The 24,636-nt window shown below is 36.6% G+C and overlaps 1 protein-coding gene across 12 annotated transcripts in view; it reads right to left on the bottom strand.

Moving 5' to 3' along the window:
* Window positions 1-24,636, bottom strand: part of RALYL (RALY RNA binding protein like) — an 877,709-nt gene that overhangs the window by 666,089 nt on the left and 186,984 nt on the right. The window contains exon 1 of one of the 12 annotated variants that reach the window (XM_082363564.1): window positions 15,437-23,476. The exons of the other annotated variants lie outside the window; for them this stretch is intronic. The gene's annotated coding sequence lies outside the window, so the exon portion shown is untranslated. Of the gene's footprint in view, window positions 1-15,436; window positions 23,477-24,636 lie in introns of those variants that run through there. 12 annotated transcript variants of the gene reach the window in all.

Genomic DNA, 24,636 nt, shown 5'->3' on the forward strand with positions numbered 1-24,636 from the left:
CTTTGCTAAACCTGATGTGGAAAGCAGAAGTGGGTAAGGGAGTGACATTTTTCTCAAGTTGCCTACACCTTTGGAGGTTACTCAAACTTGCGTTCAAGAAAGAGATTATGCAAGGGCCATCAAAAAGTAGAAAGATCTCTGAGCATAAATTGAGAGGTTTACAAGTGACTTCATAAAAAAGATGAGATCTGAGCTGAGCCTTAAAAAAAAAACAGGTTTTGGACAGTGTAACCAAGAGAAGTGCTCAGAGGCAGAGAGAGCATGAGCAAACCAAGGAAGTCTTAATCAGAAAAGGAACTGCAGTTCTACTGTAGTGATCTTGAAACTTCAAGGACATGACCCATTACAATATTTCTCATAAAAGTGATAATGACATTTTACATGAGAGTATTTTCCCACCTACTGTAGGATGTTTAACAGCATCCCTGACCTCTGGCTACTAAATAGGTCCCCTCTATACCTTTAGTTATGGAGAAAACAGAAAATTCCCTCATATGTTTTCAAGTGCCCCCTAATGGTAAGTAAGACGTTCCCACAACCAACCACTGAGTCAAGAATTAAATGAAATTTATTTTTTAAAAGAGTGAAATAGAATAGGGGAAAAAGTGCATTAAGTGCATTATAGTAGAAAGGGTTACCAAGTAACCAAGGGTCTTGTCATAACTGACTATTGACCTGTTGAATTTTAGAGCTGACAGGGATCTGATCAAGCACAGTCTCAGTGATTTTCAAGTTTCATATTTTATTAGCATATCCAGTGAAAAAAACTTATAAGTCATATACCCAGCTTCATGGAAATTAAAGACCAGAGAACTAAAATAACTTATCAAATTAAGGATGTCTGCTATAACTAAAATGAGGAGTTATTAGAGATATTTGAGAGGGGACAATTTAAATAAATTTATCCAGAAAGACTGTATTAAGTCAGAAAAATATATTTCCTCCTTAAATAATCAAACAAATAGCAAATGTTTTCCTACCTTTCTTTGTTAGTTGAAAACTGGGCAATGAAAATCCCTGAAGTGGACTTCCACACCTAAAGAAACTAATGTTACCTAAAGAGTTTTTTCACAGCTTTTTCTTAGATAATTTGAATACTTTGTCTATCTTTAAATCTTTATGTGCAAAATTTACGTACAGTTCATCCCTCATCCCTCAAAAAATGGCCCATGTCTGCCCTACACCATGGCTGGGTAAATCACCTACAGGGCTGGTTTAGAAGTATTACCTCAGCTGCCTTTACTAGCTGCTATCAGTCTCATATCTGTGGCCATAAGACAATTAATGCTATAGGCTAGATCTTAATATGTTCTTCTAGTCCCTTCAGTATATGTGCCCTCCTCAGAACTCAACTTTTGCCTTGGCTTTTGAATCTGAACATCCCTCTGATTTCAGTATCTGCCCCAGTCTCAGATAAGAAGCTCCCTCTTCTGTCCTGAGACCAGATAGGCCACATGACTAGGCATAAGCACAGGTCTTTGTCATGAAAGGGTAATTGGACAACATAGTTCTGTTCATACTCTATTCACAGGAATTTTTACATTCCCTGATAAAACTTGAATAAAACTGAAATTAATAAAGGAATAATTATGCATATAAGTAGATGCTTTTGAAAGCAACATGGCTTTGTGTAGAGCTTAAAACAGAGGCCAAAAGTTGAATACAATCCACAAATATGCATTGGTTGCCCAGTGTGTAGTTTAAATGTAAATGCATTTAAATTGTAATCAATTTGCTACAGTCTCCATCATCCCATATTACATTATACTGGGCAACTACATAAATCTATGTTATTATACATGTTTGAATTTGCAATTACTGGCAGAGTATTTAAGAGCATAGACTTTGATGTCAGAGAGGTTGATTCAAGACTATTGCTCTGCAAGCAACCTTCTAGCTATAAGGTGGGATACTAGCCAAAACTATATCATACAGTCAGTGTGAGCATTAACTTGGATAAGGCATGTAAAGTACTTAGCATATGCTCTAGCATATAGTAATTAATAAATGCTAGTTCTCATTATTCTTTAGGAAATGAAACCCCTGCTGCTAATGACATCATGTGAGAGCAGAGAACATGAGTAAAATGCTTTGCCTAAAAGCAGTACCACCTGGGCATAATTTCACAAACATAATTTTATGTAGACTGTTTTAATGGAAACTGACATTAGGGAAGTGAACTTTAGTAAATGACAGAACTATAATAAGATTTCCTTGGATTGGTTTTTAAATGTGCTACATTGCACCGAAACAATTCTGCCCATTAGTTCCAAAGCAAATGTAGTTTTCAGCCATGTGTTTCATACATCACTTTTTCAGGTATGTAACTCTATGAGCTAAGTGTTTAAAAAATTAAAATTAAGACACAGAATCCAAGGAGGAGATGATTACTATGAAAGGAAAACTGAGGCTTACCTTGAGTTTTATAAAAGTGAAATGTCTCCTAGGTCCTCTTAGCTTTCACATTATTTGTTGAAAGAAAAAGTCAAAACTTATAACTTCATTTTATCCACAAGAAAACACGTAGGCTAAAAATGTTTTGTTGTTTGGTATAGAATACCTGAAAACTAATAGAGATTAATAATGCATTGGCAAGGTTAAATAAAAAAGGGAAATTTTACCTTGTAAAAATCAAAAAACGTTCTGTTAACTGAGAGGTGGATTAGAATGTTCAAAGTGCTTGGGGACCAAGCACTCTGTAAAGTCTGATTTATACTGCAGGCATCATAATGCCTACCTACTTCAGAATGACAAACAGTACCAAGCTGAAATCTCAACAGCAGCCCCAGAGCGTTAACGGCAAATGTCTTCCATCTTAATAGCTGAGTCTGTGCCATTCTGTACACTTAAAAGTCTGAGCATTTAACACTTCTTATTGCATCTAAATCCAGATACAAAAACCTTCAAATCAAACTATTTACCTCAACTGAAATCTACCTTAAATAAGTCATAAGAAGGGAGAAAGATGGCAGTGAAGAAAGCCAGAGAGAGTTTTAATGAACTCTAGAATTTCAAAAATAATGGCACAGAAGCTATTACAGTTTTTCCCCTCACCTTGTAAAAAAGAGTATCGGTCTCTCTGACACTGAATAATCCCAGAAAACAGGAGGAGCAGCACAGGGTTCAGTGCTCTGCTTGTCTTCGATTGATATACAAACAGCACCACTCAGATTATTTACCAGGAAAGGCTCTTTTTTGAATGTGTAACAGTTGAGGAGGCATCTAAAGTATTCACATTCAAATGTTTTATTCTTATGCTGTTCCCTAAAATTACAGTGGTATCTGGAGACTCAGTTAAAAAGAAACTATGACAATCAATAAATGCGATGGCTCTGTCCTAGGTTCCACCAGCACCTGCTTTTGTGCTGCTTTGTTCCCTGTGAAGACTTAGCGTGATGGGTAGAGTTAGCAGCTACCTACCTATGTTTCCCTGGAAGTAATAAAAAGGTTTCATATTCTGCTCTACTAGATAAGCATCTCTGCCATGATTCCTCTGGTGAATGAATTTAGGATTCTAATTAAATTACCAAAATAGAGGCCTTTTGACAGTGTTATTACTGTGTAAATTTGTGTTTCCCATTGCTGCTGTAACAAATTACCACAAGCTTAGTGACTTAAACAATACAAATTTATTCTCTACAGTTCTGGAGGTCGGAAGTCCAAAATCAGACTTATGGGGGTGAAATTAAGATATACGCGGTGCTGCGTTCCTTCTGGAAGCTCCCAAGAATTCATTTGCTTGCCTTTTCCTGCCCTGAAGGCTGCCCACATTCCTTGGCTGGAGCCCCTTCGTCTGTTTTCAAAGCATATCACTCCAACCTCTATTTCATCATCCCATCTTCTTCTGCCCTTGATCTTTTTGCTTCCCTCTTATAAAGACCCTATGATTACATCAAGCCCCAACTAGATAATCCAGGATTATCCTTCTATCTCAATATCCTTAATTTAATCTCATCAGCAAAGTCTCTTTGCCATGTAAAGTAAGCTGTTCACAGGTGTTGGGGATTAGGAAGTGGACATCTTTGGGGGGCCATTATTCTGTCTACAGCAAGGTTGTACTAAGTTAATTGTTTAATGGAAATGTATTTACACATTAGATATTAGGCCCCATGTGTATTGATTATAAACAAAACCAGAAGAAAATCTCAATAATTGTAATGTGACCATTTTTTTCAAAGTAATATTTTCTAAAACCATATTTCACAAACCTTTATAAAGATTACTGACAAACTTTTAAATATATAAATTTCTGAGTTGCTACTCTCTGTTAATTAAGAATAACTGAACATTTCAAATATAGATAAGATTTAAATATCTATGTCAAAGCAATTTTCATTAATTCTTTTTATTTCTTTTCTTTTCTTTTTTTTTTTAATGTGTCTGTCATTTCCCCTTCTGGTCTGCAAGTGCTTAGATGCCTAGAACTTAAAACACAAGTAAATGGTTTTGTCAATGTTTATTAAAATGAATGAGTGAGTGAATGAAGCTATTTCAGATGGCTATATGTTAAAACACAAAACTCTACTTTTATCTTTCCACATTTTAAAGCAAAGTAACATTGCTGTTTGAAATAGTAAATGCAAACCTGATGTTCAATCAACTTGTGAGAACTATAAAAATGCTTTTTTAGACAAGCCTTATTCCAAATACATGTTAGTACTTTTTAAAGAAGTCCTTAATAAGTCAATCTTACAATAGAAACATTTTCAAATAAAAATGATCCATAAATATTATTCTTATTTCAAGTTAATTTAAAAGCTTCCTGATCTAGGACTTACTCTAGATGCACATGACAAGTTCAAACACATTTCTAACAACGTGCTGAATTTGTGAACAGTTTTATACTTTTTTGCAAAAATTACTATCAAAACACAAGAGCAATATTTTAATTGATAAATAATTAACCTATGTGCAACAAAACAAAAAGTTAAATAAAATGAATATAGTTAAGACTTTTAAAAAATACAGTTCCTTTAAAATTGTTTAATAAATCAACTTCCAAATTAATATATGATCATATCAAGAATTACACCCTTATCTAAAAGCAAGAACACTTTAACAAATGATCTATAAATTAAAATTAGTTTACTTAAACTTATATCCCTGGGAAAAGATATATGAAGTAGCTTCCTCACAGGTATATTAAATTTCTAAATATTTCACCCTTCATATTTCTCATTCTAGAAAATTTTACCAAAGACATGGTTTTTATTTCACTGTCAGTCTCAAAAAGGAAAGAGAACTCATTTAAATAGAATAATTAATCCTCATACAAATATTCTCCACTACCTCAGGATCCCATGTGCACATCAAATTTTGTTGATGTTTTTAAAAATATTAGTGATGATATGAATATTTATAATGTGTTAAATGTTATTCAATAGAAAAATAATAAATGTCATTGATTTGAATTTCTATTGTAATTTGAAGGAAAATGCAAATGCTGATGGTAAATTACTTCATTTACAGATAACATTGAAGATTTTTGAAACTAATTGTATTGGCACTTCTTCTTACAAAAGAAAATAAACATAAATTTCTGATCACAAGAAATCCTCAAATATTTTCGACCCAAAATTCCAAGTTACTGAAAATAACCTCACTGCATAATTCATTAATAAAATACAGAGAAAATTATATTTTAAAATATTTTATTCTATTTTTATTGGAAATAGGGAAGTGGGAATTGGGTGTTGGGGCAGTAGGTGCAGTGGAAATAGAAAGTCTTTGCAGTGGAAAAGAACATGCAATGGAAATAGAACATGACAACAAAGATAGAAACAAAGAACACATAAAGCTTAAATCTCTACTATGTGCATGAATATGTTTACATAAATCAAAGACATTTTAAAAACCATTAAATAAAATATGAATATCCCAATAAAAAGTGGGCTTATGATAAATGTCTAAAAGAATACACATTAAATGTGGACAGTGGTTTCCATGGGTTATGATGATTTTTTATTTTCTTCTTTATATCTTGGGTGTCTCCAAATGTTTTGCCAGGAACATGTATTACTTTAACAAGCAAAACTGAACAATGTTGAACTTTCTGTTAAAAATATATTTCGTGTTTAATCTATGAGCCAAAATAAAGATGATCTTAGTTTCATTACACTTTCTAAGGAGAAAAAATAGAAAACACTATGCCTGACTTTTTTAAAATAGCACTTTCTATTTGTATGTGAACTTGTAAGAATTGTTCACTTAGGAAAAAAATATTTAAAGCTACTTTTATCTTTTTTTGGAAATCCTTTGCACAAAATTGTGGATTATCAAGAAAGTATATTTTACTGAGTCATGAAAATCCATAGTCAAACACATTTATAACATCACATTTATATTCAGTTAAGATTTCATCATAGCATATTGATAAACATTGTATATTTATAACCCTAAGAAAAAAACCTGATCAAGCTGTTAAATGATTATTTTAATAGGTGACATATTTTATTTAAAAGAAGAAATGCCACTTTCTATGTATAAGGGAATAAATTACAATTCAACCTCAGGAATTGCTTTTAGGTTTGTATTAATATTGAGCAATGACAGAAATAGGATTTTTTACTCTAAGTATCCTGATTATATTATTGCTAAATCATCTACTCATAATAAATGAAATATATAAAAGAAGAACCATGAGGTATCAAATTGTATAGCTGCACTTCACTTTCAGTTTGTTTCATGCCTATTTTCATGAATCTCTATTAAAGTAAGGGGTTAAATAATATTATAGCCCCCATTAGATCATTTGTAAACTACTATCATTTTCAAGAAGAATATTCATGGATATCATTGTACTAGTCAAAATCTAATTACTTGAGGGGAGCTTCAAGATGGTGGAAGAGTAAGACCAGAGATCACCTTCCTCCCCACAAATACATCAGAAATACACCTACATGTGGAACAACTCCTACAGAACACCTGCTGAACGCTGGCAGGAGACCTCAGACTTCCCAAAAAGCAAGAAACTCCCCACGTAACTGGGTGGGGCAAAAGAAAAATGAAAAAAACAGAGACAAAAGAATAGGGATGGGACCTGCACCAGTGGGAGGGAGCAGTGAAGGAGGAAAGGTTTCCACACACTAGGAAGCCCCTTGGCAGGAGGAGACTGTGGGTGGCGGAGGAGGTAAGCTTTGGAGCCATGGAGGAGAGCACAGCAACAGGGGTGTGGAGGGCAAAGCGGAGAGATTCCCACACAGAGGATCGGTGCAGGCCGGCACTCACCAGCCCCAGAGGTTTATCTGCTCCCCCCCGCCGGGTCGGGCGGGGGCTGGGAGCTGAGGCTTAGGCTTCGGCTTCAGTCGGATCCCAGGGAGAGGACTGGGTTTGGCTGCATGAACATAGCCTGAAGGGGGCTAGTGCACCACAGTTAGCCAGGAGGGAGTCTGGGAAAAAGTCTGCAGCTGCCGAAGAGGCAAGAGACCATTGTTTCAGGATGCGTGAGGAGAGTGGATTCAGAGCACCGTCTAAACGAGCTCCAGACCCCAGGGCGCACCGCGGCTGTCAGTGCGGACCCCAGAGACGGGCATGAGACGCTAAGGCTGCTGCTGCCGCCACCAAGAAGCCTGTGTGCAAGCACAGGTCACTATCCACACCTCCCCTCCCGGGAGCCAGTGCAGCCCGCCACTGCCAGGGTCCCGTGATCCAGGGACAACTTCCCCGGGAGAACGTGAGGCGCGCCTCAGGCTGCTGCAATGTCATGCTGGCCTCTGCCACCACAGGCTCGCCCTGTTCTCCGTACCCCTCCCCCTCCACGGCCTAAGTGAGCCAGAGCCCCCGAAGCAGCTGCTCTTTTAACCCCATCCTGTCTGAGCAAAGAACAAACGCCCTGAGGCGATCTACATGCAGACACACGGCCAAATCCAAAGCTGAGTCCCAGGAGCTGTGAGAACAAAGAAGAGAAAGGGAAATCTCTCCCAGCAGCCTCAGGAGCAGCGGATTAAATCTCCACGGTCAATCTGATGTACCCTGCGTCTGTGGAATACCTGAATAGACAACGAATCATCCAAAATTCACGAGGTGGACTTTGGGAACAACGATATATATATATTTTTTCTCTTTTTGTGAGTGTGTATGCATATGCTTCTGTGTGTGATTTTGTCTGTATAGCTTTGCTTTTACCATTTGTCCTAGGGTTCTGTCTGCTCAGTTTTTTGTTGGTTTGTTTGTTTATTTTTTAGTATAGTTTTCAGCATTTGTTATCCTTGGTGGATTTGGCTTTTGGTTTGGTTGTTCTTTCTTTCTTTCTTTCATTTTTTTTAAATACTTAAAAAAAAATTTTAATAATTATTTTTTATTTTAATAACTTTTAATTTAATTTAATTTAATTTATTTTGTCTATTTCTTTCTTTCTTTCTTTTTTTCACCCTTTTATTCTGAGCCATGTGGATGACAGGCTCTTGGTGCTCCAGCCAGTGAGTGCCTCTAAGGTGGGAGAGCCAAGTTCAGGACATTGGTCCACCAGACACCTCCCAGCTCCACATAATATCAAAAGGCAAAAACCTCACAGATATTTCCATCTCAACACCAACACCCAGCTCCACTCAATGACCAGAAAGCTCCAGTGCTGGACACCCTATGCCAAACAACTAGCAAGACAGGAACACAACCTCACCCATTAGCACAGAGGCTGCCTAAAATCATAATAAGGTTACAGACACCCGAAAACACACCACCAGACGTGGACCTGCCCACCAGAAAGACAAGATCCAGCCTCATCCACCAGAATACAGACACTAGTCCCCTCCACCAGGAAGCCTACACAACCCACTGAACCAACCTTAGCCACAGGGGGCAGACACGAAAAACAATGGGAACTACGAACCTGCAGCCTGCGAAAAAGAGACCCCAAACACAGTAAGTTAAGCAAAATGAAAAGACAAAGAAACACACAGCAGATGAAAGAGCAAGGTAAAAACCGACCAGACCTAACAAATGAAGAGGAAATAGTCAGTCTACCTGAAAAATAATTCAGAATAATGTTAGTAAAGATGATTCAAAACCTTGGAAATAGAATGGAGAAAATACAAGAAACGTTTAACAAGGACCTGGAAAAACTAAAGAACAAGCAAACAATCATGAACAACACAATAAATGAAATTAAAAATTCTCTATTAGGGATCAATAGCAGAATAACTGAGGCAGAAGAATGGATAAGTGACCTGGAATATAAAATAGTGGAAATAACTACTGCAGAGCAGAATAAAGAAAAAAGAATGAAATGAATTGAGGACAGTCTCAGAGACCTCTGGGACAATATTAAATGCACCAACATTCGAATTATAGGGGTCCCAGAAGAAGAAGAGAAAAAGAAAGGGACTGAGAAAATATTCAAAGAGATTATAGTTGAAAACTTCCTTAATATGGGAAAGGAAATAGTTACTAAAGTCCAGGAAGCACAGAGAGTCCCATACCCGATAAATCCAAGGAGAAACACACCAAGACACATATTAATCAAACTCTCAAAAATTAAATACAAAGAACAAATATTAAAAGCAGCAAGGGAAAAAACAACAAATAACGTACAAGGAAATCCCCATAAGGTTAACAGCTGATTTTTCAGCAGAAACTCTGCAAGCCAGAAGAGAGTGGCACGACACATTTAAAGTGATGAAAGGGAAAAACCTACAACCAAGATTACTCTACCTAGCAGGGATCTTATTCAGATTTGATGGAGAAATTAAAAACTTTATAAACAAGCAAAAGCTAAGAGAATTCAGCACCACCAAACCAGCTTTACAACAAATGCTAAAGGAACTTCTCTAGTCAGGAAACACAAGAGAAGGAAAAGACCTACAAAAACAAACCCAAAACAATTAAGAAAATGGTAATAGGAACATACATATCGATAATGACCTAAAATGTAAATGGATTAAATGCTCCAAACAAAAGACATAGACTGGCTGAATGGATACAAAAACAAGACCCGTATATATGCTGTCTACAAGAGACCCACTTCAGACCTAGGGACACATACAGACTGAAAGTGAGGGGATGGAAAAAGATATTCCATGCAAATGGAAATCAAAAGAAAGCTGGAGTAGCAATTATCATATCAGAAAAATAGAATTTAAAACAAAGACTATTACAAGAGACAAAGAAGGGCACTTCATAATGATCAAGGGATCAACCCAAGAAGAAGATATAACAATTGTAAATATTTCTGCATCCAACATAGGAGCACCTCAGTACATAAGGTAAATACTAACAGAAGTAAAATGGGAAATCTACAGTAACACAATCATAGTAGGGGAATTTAGCACCCTACTTTCACCAATGGACAGATCTTCCAAAATGAAAATAAATAAGAAAACACAAGCTTTAAATGATACATTAAACAAGATGGACTTCTTAATTGATTTTTATAGGACATTCCCTCCAAAAAACAAAAGAATACACTTTCTTCTCAAGTGCTCAGGGAACATTCTCCAAGATAGATCATATCGTGGGTCACAAATCAAGCCTTGGTAAATTTAAGAAATTTGAAATCATATCAAGTATCTTTTCCAACCACACCGTTATAAGACTAGATATCAATTACAGAAAAAAATCTGTAAAAAATACAAATACGTGGAGACTAAACAATACACTACTTAATAACCAAGAGATCACTGAATAAATCAAAGAGGAAATCAAAAAATACCTAGAAACAAATGACAATGAAAACATGACGTCCCAAAACCTATGGGATGCAGCCAAAGCAGTTCTACGAAGGAAGTTTATAGCAATACAATCGTACCTTAAGAAACAGGAAACATCTCAAATAAACAACCTAACCTTACACCTAAAGCAATTAGAGAAAGAAGAACAAAAATCTCCAAAGTTACAGAAGGAAAGAAATCATAAAGATCAGATCAGAAATAAATGAAAAAGAAATGAAGGAAATGATAGCAAAAATCAATAAAACTAAAAGCTGGTTCTTTGAGAAGATAAACAAAATTGATAAACCATTAGCCAGACTCATCAAGAAAAAAAGGGAGAAGATTCAAATCAATAGAATTAGAAATGAAAAAGAAGTAACAACTGACACTGCAGAAATACAAAGGATCATGAGAGATTACTACAAGAAACTCTATGCCAATAAAATGGACAACCTGGAAGAAATGGACAGATTCTTAGAAATGCACAACCTGCCGAGACTGAACCAGGAAGAAATAGAAAATATGAACAGACCAATCACAAGCACTGAAATTGAAACTGTGATTAAAAATCTTCCAACAAACAAAAGCCCAGGACCAGATGGCTTCACAGGCGAATTCTATCAAACATTTAGAGAAGAGCTAACACTTATGTTTCTCAAATTCTTCCAAAATAAAGCAGAAAGAGGAACACTACCAAACTCATCCTATGAGGCCACCATCACCCTGATACCGAAACCAGACAAAGATGTCACAAAAAAAGAAAACTACAGACCAATATCATTGATGAACATAGATGCAAAATTCCTCAACAAAATACTAGCAAACAGAATCCAACAGCACATTAAAAGGATCATACACCATGATCAAGTGGGGTTTATCCCAGGAATACAAAGATTCTTCAGCATACACAAATCAATCTATGTGATACACCATATTAACAAATTAAAGGAGAAAAAACATATGATCATCTCAATAGATGCAGAGAAAGCTTTCAACAAAGTTCAACACCCATTTATGACAAAAGCCCTGTAGAAAGTAGGCATAGAGGGAACTTCCCTCAACATATTAAAGGCCATATATGACAAACCCACAGCCAACATCGTCCTCAATGGTGAAAAACTGAAACCATTTCCACTAAGATCAGGAACAAGACAAGGTTGCCCACTCTCACCACTATTATTCAACATAGTTTTGGAAATCCTAGCCACGGCAATCAGAGAAGAAAAAGAAATAAAAGGAATCCAAATTGGAAAAGAAGAAGTAAAGTTGTCACTGTTTGCAGATGACATGATACTATACATAGAGAATCCTAAAGATGCTACCAGAAAACTACTAGAGCTAATCAATGCATTTGGTAAAGTAGGAGGGTACAAAATTAATTCACAGAAATCTCTTGCATTTCTATACACTAATGATGAAAAATCTGAATGTGAATTTAAGAAAACACTCCCATTTACCTTTGCAACAAAGAGAATAAAATACCTAGGAATAAACATACCTAAGTAGACAAGAGAACTGTATGCAGAAAATTATAAGACATTGATGAAAGAAATGAAAGATGATACAAATAGATGGAGAGATATAGCATGTTCTTGGATTGGAAGAATCAACATTGTAAAAATGACTATACTACCCAACGCAATCTACAGATTCAATGCAATCCCTCTCTAACTACCATGGGCATTTTTCACAGAACTAGAACAAAAAATTTCACAATTTGTATGGAAACACAAGAGACTCCGAATAGTCAAAGCAATCCTGAGGAAGAAAAACGGAGCTGGAGGAATCAGGCTCCCTGACTTCATACGATACTACCAGGCTACAGTAATCAATACAGTATGGTACTGGCACAAAAACAGAAATATAGATCAATGGAACAGGATAGAATGCCCAGAGATAAGCCCACACACTTATGGTCACCTTATCTTTGGTAAAGTAGGCAAGAATATACAATGGAGAAAAGACAGCCTCTTCAATAAGTGGTGCTGGGAAATGTAAAAGCAGGAAATTAGAACATTCCCTAACACCATACACAAAAATAAACTCAAAATTGATTAAAGACCTAAATGTAAGGCCAGACACTATCAAACTCTTAGAGGAAAACATAGGCAGAACACTGTATGACATACATCACAGCAAGATCCTTTTTGACCCAGCTCCTAGAGAAATGGAAATAAAAACAAAAATAAACAAATGGGACCTAATGAAACTTAAAAGCTTTTGCACAGCAAAGGAAACCATAAACAAGATGAAAAGATAACCCTTAGAATGGGAGAAAATATTTGCAAATGAAGCAACTGACAAAGGATTAATCTCCAAGATTTACAAGCAGCTCATGCAGCTCAATATCAAAAAAACAAACAACCCAATCCAAAAATGGGCAGAAGACCTAAATAGGCATTTCTCCAAAGAAGATATACAGATGGCCAACAAACACATGAAAGAATGCTCAACATCATTAATCATTAGAGAAATGCAAATCAAAACTACAATGCGATATTATCTCACACCAGTCAGAATGGCCATCATCAAAATATCTACAAACAATAAATGCTGGAGAGGGTGTGGAGAAAAGGGAACCCTCATACACTGTTGGTGGGAATGTAAATTGATACAGCCACTATGGAGAACAGTATGGAGGTTCCTTAAAAAGTAAAAATAGAACTACCATACAACCCAGCAATCCCACTACTGGGCATATACCCTGAGAAAACCATAATTCAAAAAGAGTCATGTACCACAATGTTCATTGCAGCTCTATTTACAATAGCCAGGACATGGAAGCTACGTAAGTGTCCATCTACAGATGAATGGATAAAGAAGATGTGGCACATATATACAATGGAATATTACTCAGCCATAAAAAGAAACGAAATTGAGTTATTTGTAGTGAGGTGGATGGACCTAGAGTCTGTCATACAGAGTGAAGTAAGTCAGAAAGAGAAAAACAAATACCGTATGCTAACACATATATATGGATTCTAAAAAAAAAAAAAAAAGGTCATGAAGAACCTAGGGGCAAGATGGGAATAAAGACGCAGACCTACTAGAGAATGGACTTGAGGACACGGGGAGGGGGAAGGGTAAGCTGGGACAAAGTGAAAGAGTGGTAGTGTATATATGGACATATATTCACTACCAAATGTAAAATAGATAGCTAGTGGGGAGCAGTCGCATAGCACAGGGAGATCAGCTCGGTGCTTTGTGACCAGGTAGAAGGTTGGGATAAGGAGGGTGGGAGGGAGGGAGAGGCAAGAGGGAAGAGATATGGGGATATATGTATATGTATAACTGATTCACTTTGTTTTAAAGCAGAAACTAACACACCATTGTAAAGCAATTATATTCTAATAAAAATGTTCAAAAAACTAATTACTTAAAATTATTCTATAATTATAGGCTATCCATGTCATTAGTAATAATCCTTCTTTTTTTCCTCCTGTTCTCTCTTTCTTTCATAAATAATTATTTGTTTTGCATGAATTAAAATATATCTGAAGGGACTTCCCTGGTGGCGCAGTGGTTTAGAATCCACCTGCCAATGCAGGGGACACGGGTTCGAGCCCTGGTCCAGGAAGATCCCACATGCCATGGAGCAACTAAGCCCGTGCACCACAACTACTGAAGGCTGCGCGCCTAGAGCCCGTGCTCCGCAACAAAAGAAGCCACCGCAATGAGAAGCCTGCGCACTGCAATGAAGAGTAGCCCCCACTCGCCACAACTAGAGAAAGCTTGTGCTCAGCAACGAAGAGCCAACGCAGCCAAAAATTAAATAAGTAAATAAATAAATAATATACCTGAAATTTTTTTTCAGTTTTGTGTAACAACTTACAGATCTACTATAATCTAACAGGAATGTTAAGAAGAGAGTGACTTGCAGGCTTGAAATCATGCTATACCAGGATCATTTGTAGAAACAGAGAGGCCTGGAATGTGCAGGGGAGGGGAAAAAAATGGAGGCAACACATGTACTGTCTTCTGATGTAAATTAAAGGCAGGGCTAGCATTTGATACTGAATCTGACTTGATTAGTAAGTCCCAAATTTTTCAACTTAGTCCAACAGGGAGAAGTTTCAGAGAGCTAGATTTCAGGTCAGGAATAAGATTTGTACACAGATAAAAATAAAAAATAATTAATATTCATTGAACGCTTACTATTTGCCGAGTACCATGCTCAAAGCTTTACGTACATTATTGTGTTTAATTGCCAAGGCAATTTTGTCAGGTATTAGGGAACTGATGCTTAAAGCGTCTAATAAATTCCCAGACGTATGGCTAGTAAGTGGTAGAACTAGAAGTTAAACAAAAAGAGTCTGATTATAAAGCCCCCACTCTTACGCACTATTCTTAATATGAAAAGAATTAAAGCACTTGTCAGATGGCTTCTTCAGGGATTAAGCCTGGGTAGTTAGCTGAATCAGGTAGGCTTCCTGTGGTAAGCAGCTTTTAAGATGCCTTCCAAAGATCCCTGCTTCCTGGTATTATATCTTTGTTAATGCCTTTCTCTTGAGTAGTTATTTCTAACCAAGATTATATAGCAGTGTTGAGGGGATGTCATTCTGTGATTGGGTTATAAAACTTGTGACTTCATTTTCCTAGCTGATTCTCTCTATTGCCTTCTCTGTCTGTGCTCTTTAATGAAGGGCTCATATTGGACTAAGTCACTAACCAAGTAACTGAGAGCAGCTTCCAGTCAGCAGCCAGCAAGGAACTGAGGCCCTGGGTGCAACGGCACTCAAGGTACTGAACTCTGCCAACATATACATTAGTGAGTTTAAAAGCAGATCCTTTACCAGTTGGGCTTTCAGATGAGAGGTCCCAGGCCTGGCTGGCATCTTGACTGCAGCCTTGTAAGTCAGCCTGAAATAGAAATCTCTCTCAGGTAAGCAGGGCCTAGATTTCTGATTCACAGAAACTGTGAGATGATAAATGTGTGTTGTTTAAAGCCACTAAATATTGGGGGTTAATCTGTTACACAGCAGTAGATAACTAATACACGTTCCTGAGGCAGGGACTATACCTTATTAGATTTCATGTATCCAGCAACTAACACAGTTCCTAAAACACAGAAAGCAGCCATGGATACCAACTAAGTGGAAAGCTAATGAAAGAAGAAAGGATTAAACTAATTGATCTTTAAGATGATTTGAAACTTGAGATTCTATTATTATTTCATGTAAAACATAATTAAAATAAACTCTTCTCCATGGTCCTATCCACTTTATCAGAATAAAAGACATTACAAGTAAAATAGCCTAAACTCAGTAACAAAGATTTTTTTTTTCCTCCACTCCCCCAGGTTTATTGAAATATAATGTAGATACAAAAGATTCACCCATTATAAGTATGCCATTTGATAAATTTTCAAAGCTAGAAATATTCATGTAACTACCACCACAACCAAGATACAAAGCGTTTCCAACTAATGTGCCCTTTTGCAATCAAGCCTCTTTCCTGACTCCTTCAGGCAACTATTTACTGATCAACTTTCTCTCATTATAGTTTTACATTTTCTAGCATATCATACACAGAGATGTTTTTAAATGCTTGATGTATATTTCAAATGCACTAGGTGTAAAGATACAAGACCATATAAGTCAGCTGTAGCTGAATTTAATATTTTTGTTTTTCATTCATAATTTTATATGTAAATCTCTTCAATAGATTCTCTTTACAAATAAATAATATTATCTATAAGAAAAAGACTAAATATTTCCAATGGAATTTTTACTAACTGATCTTTAATAAATTGATCTGACCAAGAGGACAGTTTCTAAAATTCCTCAAAGATCCCTGGAATTTATCCAGAATTTTTCCCTCTGAACATTGAGAGAAAAATGAGAATACCTGTTGTACTGTATTAAGCTATTCTGCAGTGGCCATTTATAAGCATTTTTTAATTTAACAGCTAAAAGAAGGTTGAGGCTATAGTAAAGCAGGAAAGGATTTTACATTTACAGTTAGAATTCTCTGGATTATGCTGCAACTTGGCTCTGTGAAATTTGTTCTTGCTGATTAAATTTTCAACACTGACACAATCAGGCTGCTTTTGAATGCCTGGTCTTTCTCCAGGTTGCAAGTAAAGAGACATGCAGTCATCTAATAAAAATGCTAAAGACATTTCCTTGAATGTAAGCGTTGATGGATGGATAAACAACAGTGAGACCTGCATAATGTAAGCAGTCACAAAACTCTACAGTATTAGGAGTAATATTTACTGAATTCTCACAATGAGCAGGGTGCCACATTTGCTATATCAAATGTTTCTTCACTTACTGGGGGAAAATGACTAATAGTTACTGGCACAAATGCAGAAGTCAATTAAGTTGGAAAAGCCTTGATATGCCTACAGCATCAAAGCTCCATTTTACGTGGTAAGTATCTAAATAAATCCCAAGGAGTGCCACTAATGTCTGTCTCAACTTGTAGATGCCCTTTGGTAACCACTTACAATTGAACGATCACATTCAGAGGTAAAGAGTACAGTGAACTGAACTGTCTGTTTGGGATCACACCAACCTAGATGCAAATTGAGTTTTGACTTTCACTAAATAAGTTTAGTGGCCATAGGAAAAATAACGTAACTCCTAGAGACAGTTTCTTCAGATGTAAATGAGTGCTTTATATATGACAAGATGTGAAGCAGGGTTTTTCCTGTTACTTCAAACATTTCAGCTAAAGCCTCAATTGAGAACGATAAGAGAAAGGACTGTAAAGAGTAGCTGCTAGGCACCTCTCCTAGGGTTTCCTAACAGGCAGCAAAACTGGCTACAAACCTAGCCCTTCATCTGGATCATCAAATGCAGAATTTGGAGTGCATCGTGAGAGAAAGTTGTCAAGGCAATGATATGTTATCCAAAGGAGCGGTTTCAGCTTATCTCCTGCCCTGCACACACACTCCACACACTTATCCTAGGGGGCCAGCTCCAAGGGATCTAAAAGTAGTGGGTGGGGCAGATCAGACCAGTGTCTCAATTCTGACCACAGGCTTTCTGAGCAGAAGTGTGCAGGCAAATTTCTGCATGACCACTGTGATGAGAAGATTTTGGAACAGCTGGCTTGTGGCCCCTGGAGTTTGGGGAAGCATTTGAGCATCAAAATGACTGACCCTTTCCCTCCTAGATAATTCAGAAAGCAGAATGCTGGCTGGAAGACAGCAGACAAGCAGACCTACATTCCATTACTTGTCAGGACAAGAATGCCTGCATCTCCTATAGGCTCAGTGCATCCCACAGAAAGTATTTTGCTATCCTTATAGGATCCTACAGAAAAGTATTTCCTGCCAAAGTAAGAGAAGGAGGTTATTGTATTGGTTACCGTGTGCTGGAGCTGAGTGATAGGTAAAATGCAAATGTCCATTGTCAGAGAGCTGAGGTCCAAAATAGTGGTGGTATGGGGGAGATAGCAGGGTTCTAAAGAGCCTACCAGTATACCCCACAAAGCAGACAGCTCCTGTCAATAATGGAGATATCTATTACTGAGAGAGACTAGAAAAATCCCAGTCAATTCACAATTATTCTAAAATGCAGGGCTAGAGCTAGTGGCAGGCCTGAACTGAGGGGATGGGAGACATATTGAATTTTATCTGAATTTAGGACAGATTGAAAATTTTAATAACTGAAAATAAATTTCAGTTGTTGAAATTAAATTGTGTTTATAATCGATGGTCTGCAAAATTATGGCCTCTGCCTTACCTGTATCAAATCACAGGGTCAAAGATGTGATAACACAGTTGAAGACAAAAAGTAAAAGTGCTTTCTGCTTATATTGGCTTTGAGTTCAGACCATTGAATAAAATCATTACATAAGGATTATAGATAATACATGTTAAATGCCTTCCATAGTACCTGACACACAGAAAATGAGTTTAATAAATATGAGTTACTGTTAGTTTTATTACCATGTCTCTGGCACTGTTAGTTACTTTACTTACTCTAATCCTCCCAATAAATCTACAAGGTAGCTATTGTTATATTTATTTTATAGATGAAAAGAAAGCAGAAACAAAAGTGAAAGAGGCAGTCGTTACCCTGAGAAGATAAATCTAAGGGAAGCAGAGTAGTACATTAACAGTGCGAATGGCTCAAATAGAGATTGTACAAGGTGGCATCAGAGGCCAACTCAGACCACACTTAGGCTTTCCCAAAGGATCTGGTGCCCCAAATAGGAGTCAGTTATCCAGGTTAAAAAGAGGGACAACATTTCCAAATGATGGGCTCTACAAGAGGTCCAGGATGACCAAGGTACAGGAAGGGACGTAGCAAGAGGAGAACAGAGCTGCAGGATGGAGTGATATAATGAAATACCTGTAACCCTCCTTGGTCATTTACCCTGAAGACAGTGTGGAACTAAGGGATGAATTTAGGTAAGGTAGTGGTCACTGCCATGTAGAGATCTCTACACAGAACCCAGAAGTATGGTATTGCAATCTGAGAGCCCCTAGTTGCTGAATCAGGCCAATCTGTGAGTTCTCTGACCTCTTAGTATCCCTCATCTGTAAAGCCCGTTAATGTATTTGTCTTTAAATGGAGTAAAGATAACACCTACTTCATGGGACTATACTGAAATGCTGAATTACAAAGTGCTACATAAGTCTTATATTATGAGCTCAAACACTGAAAATACCAGTCAACTCTCCCCAATTTTTCTTAAAATTAACAGTTAATTATATTATCAGTAATTAAATTTCTCCTCTGCATGTTGATACGTGTTAGGCATCAAACAAATTTTTAAAAACTCATTATTTGTACTAGTCTAAAAACATTCAGCTGGATTCTTTAAATTTCTGCTTCTACTATACATTCTAACAAAGGCAAACATAGAAAAATATGGCAGGAAAGTCAGGACAGCTAAGGGCAAAAGCTAACTATGGAGGCTTCACTCGAAGTTCCCAGAGTGGCAATAGTAATTACAGGTTTGGAGCTTGTGGCAATTAGAGCAGATTCTCAAGTGCAGTGCTTCTCTTTCCTCCATAAATCTGCAGTGACTTGGTGACCTAATCCAAGTATCAAAAAAGACCCAACTCTGACAGGATGCCCTCTTCCCTAAGTGGATGTTTGCATTTCTTTGTATAAGTGCCACGAAAAGAGAGAGAGAGGGAGAGACAGTTAAAGTTATCAGGGTGAAATATAATGAGGGCATCTTATGAGGCAGCAGAACGATATAGTGTGAAGAATATGGCATCTTTTCCTAGAATCATCTCCTCACTACAGCTTCCTAGAAGCGTGGTGAAACTGGCTAACAGACTTAGATCAGAAGGGTGAATGGTCAAGCTCAGGGTCATCCACAGACCAGCTTACCGGGTACAGTGTGTGGGATGTCTGAGATTGATCTAACACCACCAAAGGCTGGCCCTGACACCTCTGGCACCTTTCCTAGGTGCAGCTGGGAAAGCCACAGTGCAGAGGCCAAGGGGCTTCATAAACCTAGGAACAGTTGCATCAGGTTCTGATACAAAGAGAGTCAGCCTTGAGAAGAGGGCATGTAAAAGATTCTAGGGAAGAGGTGTCAAGGAATAAAAATACAAGTTATGCAATGATCCAGAACAATGGGGCTATTCCTCCCAGGACCTAGGAAGAAGCCCTTCAGAACTGAGGACTGAGAGTAGATGGATGGGGAATCAGTCCCCGTCCTTTTCATTCTAAAATGATCTTTAGATGAAGTAAGAATAATACCGAAGGTTCTTTTTTATTGTAACTTTTCTCACATGATTAGATGGTTTTCAAGGATTTCTTTAAAAATAACAGTACATATCTGAAATTTGGCTTATCCAAAAATCCATTCATATGCCTCTTAGAAGTTGATTAAATTTAACTTCTTGCATTTAGTATTCCAATCAGCAATGTTTTTTTTATCTTTTAAGAGGCTTGGAACATAAAATTAGCCCAGTATTGTAACAATCAAATTTACTCAATTTTTTCCAAAAAAGGTAATTTTAACATATGTAAATGGAGCATTTGATTACTCATATGCATGTGAAATGCTCTAATATATACTGTACATCTAGAGAATTTGAACTATTTGCTTTACTTTCCTGGATTTGGGGGGCAGAAAGAGATGGTAATAATAAAACCTGTGTTTACCCAAGGGATTATGCCACTCTTGCTGTCATCATTATGTCAATGGCCAAAACAAACACTATAAGCATTGTCTCAGTACTAATTTGATGAAGGGTTGGAGGAGAGTTAAGAAAAATTAGAACTTTCTTTGACACCACAGCTTTTGGGTCTGGTTGTTACCAAGCCCCAGTTCCAAGCTGCTCTAAATGATGAGGCTGATGGTGCCATGTTCTTACAAGGCTTCCAATGTCTGGTTTGATTCCTAGGACAGACTGGTACAAGCGGGTAGAGCCCATGGGTAGTGCTTATCCTAGAATTAAAACTCACAGAGTGGGAAAAGATGAAGTTATAAAATGAAAGAGATAGGAAGAAACTCTCAGAAGTATATTGGTCCTTGAAATGTGTATTAGTCTTCATCCAGAGTTCAAAGAATATCTATTATAGAAACAATATTATGCTTCCATGAAAATGCATTTGTCGTTGATTAAAATAGAGTCCTATGATAAAAATCTGTGGGACATACTCTACAGGAATTAGAAGAGTGACATGATAGATGAAAATTGAAAATTGTTTCAGGTTCATATAGAGGGCACTGTATAATCATAATGATGAGAGCTTGCATTTGTAAAGGATTTTAGTTTTCAAAGTGCTTTCATACCCATCATCTCTGCTGATCTTTACAACAACCCTGTGAGCTAGGTAGGGCAAGAATTATCATCTCCATTTTAAAGGAAGGGAAACTTTATATCTTTCTCAAATAAGTAATTTTGTATTTAGAATGATTGTACAACATTTCACTCATCTTGATAACTGCACTAGCCTACTGAAAGCACTTACCCATTTATAAAATAAATTTTAAAAATGATAGTGAAAACTAAATAAAATTTATAAGATGGAAATGTTCTGGAAGAAACAGACACAATTAAAGAGAATAAAATAGTGTGAATATGTATGCAGGTAGGTGGGCCTGGGAAATTATTTTGTATAATATAGTTTTAAGTAGTTTCCTTATTTTGGGGGACATTTCCATGTAACTATCTGGCTACCATCTCAAATTTCACGTGTCAAAACTTCACCTTCATCTCTCAATTTTCCTATCTCTAACTACAGAAGCCCAGTTCATGTCTTTACCCAAATTAGACAGCTTGGTTCACCTCTTTTTCATTTAACTATCTGAAGTCAATCACCCCATCTTTTTCTTCTTTTAATTCCTGCTGTCTCTACCTAAATCCCAGGTCTTCACTCACTGAATTTCACACTGTACTTCAGTTTATCTGATTTATGATTTTACCTTAGGTACTGCAATATACCATCAGCTTATTCTTTTCCTCACAAATATTCATTAGATCCCTATATTTTTTTCTCTCTAAGGTAAAAAGTACTTTACCTGCCTTTCAGAATCCTTTATTATCAAGATACAAATACTACCCGATTTCCAAACACTCTCTTTTCTTTTTTTAATGAGACCTGGGTCCTCTTGCCTCTCCAATGCTTTATGATTTTTCCTTCCTCAAGCCTTCAATGTCTTGCTCCATTCATGCAGAAACCAAAGTTCCCCTGTTTCTTGCACATATTTCTTCTCTATGCTTCATTCTGCTATCACTTCCATGATCTGGTTCTCTGTAGAAGGCCCTCATTAATGAATACCTACATGATTTATACTTTGTGAAATTCAAGTAGGATCTTAATTATATAATGTCTTATACTGATCCATATTCATTAATCTGTATCTCCAGTTACGCTGAAGGCCTTTGACAGGAGGCAACATGTTTTAATATTCTTCTGACGCCCTAGGGACCAAGCAGTGATAAAGACATAGGGGTGGCTCATTTTTAATTAATAACTATATTCAAAAGCATAGAAACAAAAGTTTGAAAATAAATGCATTCATTCATGCTAACCATGCATTATGTTAAGTGCTGAGAATATAATGGCAAATAAGAAAGACCTGCTGCCACCCTCACTGAGCTTGTGGTCTCCTGCCATGGAGAAACCCCATAAACACCCTCCATGGTGAGTGCTAACTGCCTAACATCATGTAAAGTCACAAAGAAAAATAAGAGAGGAGAGTTGATCAGTATTTATTACAAAAGAAGCTCACAAATGAAATAACACCTTTTGGCTTTATGAAGCTTAAATGGTTGACGAGTATTGCTATTTTCCATATAGCAGCACAGGGACCATAAATGGTTCTACATTATGTGAAATATGAAGATCAGTGAAATGCTTGGCATTTCAAGTTGGAAGCTAGAGGGAAAATGATTTATAATTCAATAGTACATATTTTTATATTCATCAAACACTGTATGCTTAACATCATTTAATTTTAAATAAAAATGAATAATTAAAACTACCCTAATAAGCATATAAAATAGCTTGAAGAACTTTAAAATTTTGGTTATTCATTAACAGAACAGATAAATTATGTTAATCTCCACTAATTCTTTAAATTTTTACAGTAATATTGAATTTAACTTGCAAATGTTTGATAATCTAAGCCATCATAGAACAATCTGGTAAGCTGATGCATTTTCTTTATGCCTCAGTATGTATTATTTACAGATTTTTGTAGACTTAATTAGCAATGTTAAACCATGGGAAAAAAATAAAGACAACCTTAAGAATAACTATTTCAAACGAGATATGTTAGTCATATTTCGATTAAAAAAAAAATTGACTGCAGTAATTTTTTATCCTAGAGCTGGTTTAATGTTGAAAAAGAACATATATTTAATTCCCATCCCAAATGTAAGTATTTTAACCAGCAGATGTTCACTTTTTGACATTCTCATGTACGATATGCCCAATCATTACAGAGACAAAAGAGAGAAAATACCTCTAATGCAAAAAAATAAATTTTTGATGATATTAATTTGATCATATAATTTATTTATAATTTAGAGACATTCAAAAACCACATTAGACAGAATTTCCAATCATCAGTGAAACTTATGTAATCAACAGACCTTTAATGTTTCAAAAGATGCTTTTAGTTTTTTTCCTATGTACAAATTCATTAATATTTAGAGGGGAGACAGCAAGGAAAAAAGCTACAGCAATAATCATCAGGTATATAGAAAGAAAATCAAAGAAAAACAGTGTCACAGAAACTAATGAAGACAACTATATCAAGAAGACAGCAGGCCATGTTAGACGCATCAAGAAGATTCAATTGAATGAAGGATGAAAACAGGTTAATTGACTTAGTAATTAGGTCACATAAACTTAGTGCAGTTTGAGAACAGTGGGGGGTGGTGGAGCTGAGGTCCTGAGCACCAAACCTTTTCTATCCCTCCAATATATCTGATGTCAGGGAATTCCCCGGCAGTCCAGCAGTTGGGACTCCGCGTTTTCACTGCCGAGGGCCCAGGTTCGATCCCTGATGAGGGAACTAAGATCCCACAAGCCACACACTGGGGCAAAACAAAAAAACAAACAAACAAAAAAATCTGATGTCAAATAAAGAAAAGGGTGGATCACCTCAGGTGTAAATGCAGATCGAAGGAATTGCAGGGAACAGGAGCATAAGCACATTTGGAAGCAGAGACTATGGAAGTAGTAGAAAAGAAGAAGCTGTACATCAGAAATGAAATAGGATAAGTAATTGAAGAAGATGGAAAGATGGTGAAACAGAGAGAATGGGGAAGAGTGAGTGTTAAGGACACCTTTTACTTTAAGATAAGAAGGAGTGTTGAGAGAAGGAAGAGATGCACATGTAAATTTTCAAGTGGGGAAGGGGTTGAGGACAAGGTCAAACACTGAGAAATGGGGGGACCTCAAACAAGGTAAAAAATCATACCAACAACTACAGAGAAAAATCATATCAACAATTACAGAGAAATGGGGGGACCTGAAACAAGGTTAAAAAAAAAAAACCAATCATACCAACAAATACATTGGTAATTGTTGAAATGGGAATGTAAAAAGAGGATAAA

Source organism: Balaenoptera borealis (assembly GCF_965194805.1).
Source record: "Balaenoptera borealis genome assembly, chromosome: 17".
NCBI lineage: Eukaryota > Metazoa > Chordata > Mammalia > Artiodactyla > Balaenopteridae > Balaenoptera > Balaenoptera borealis.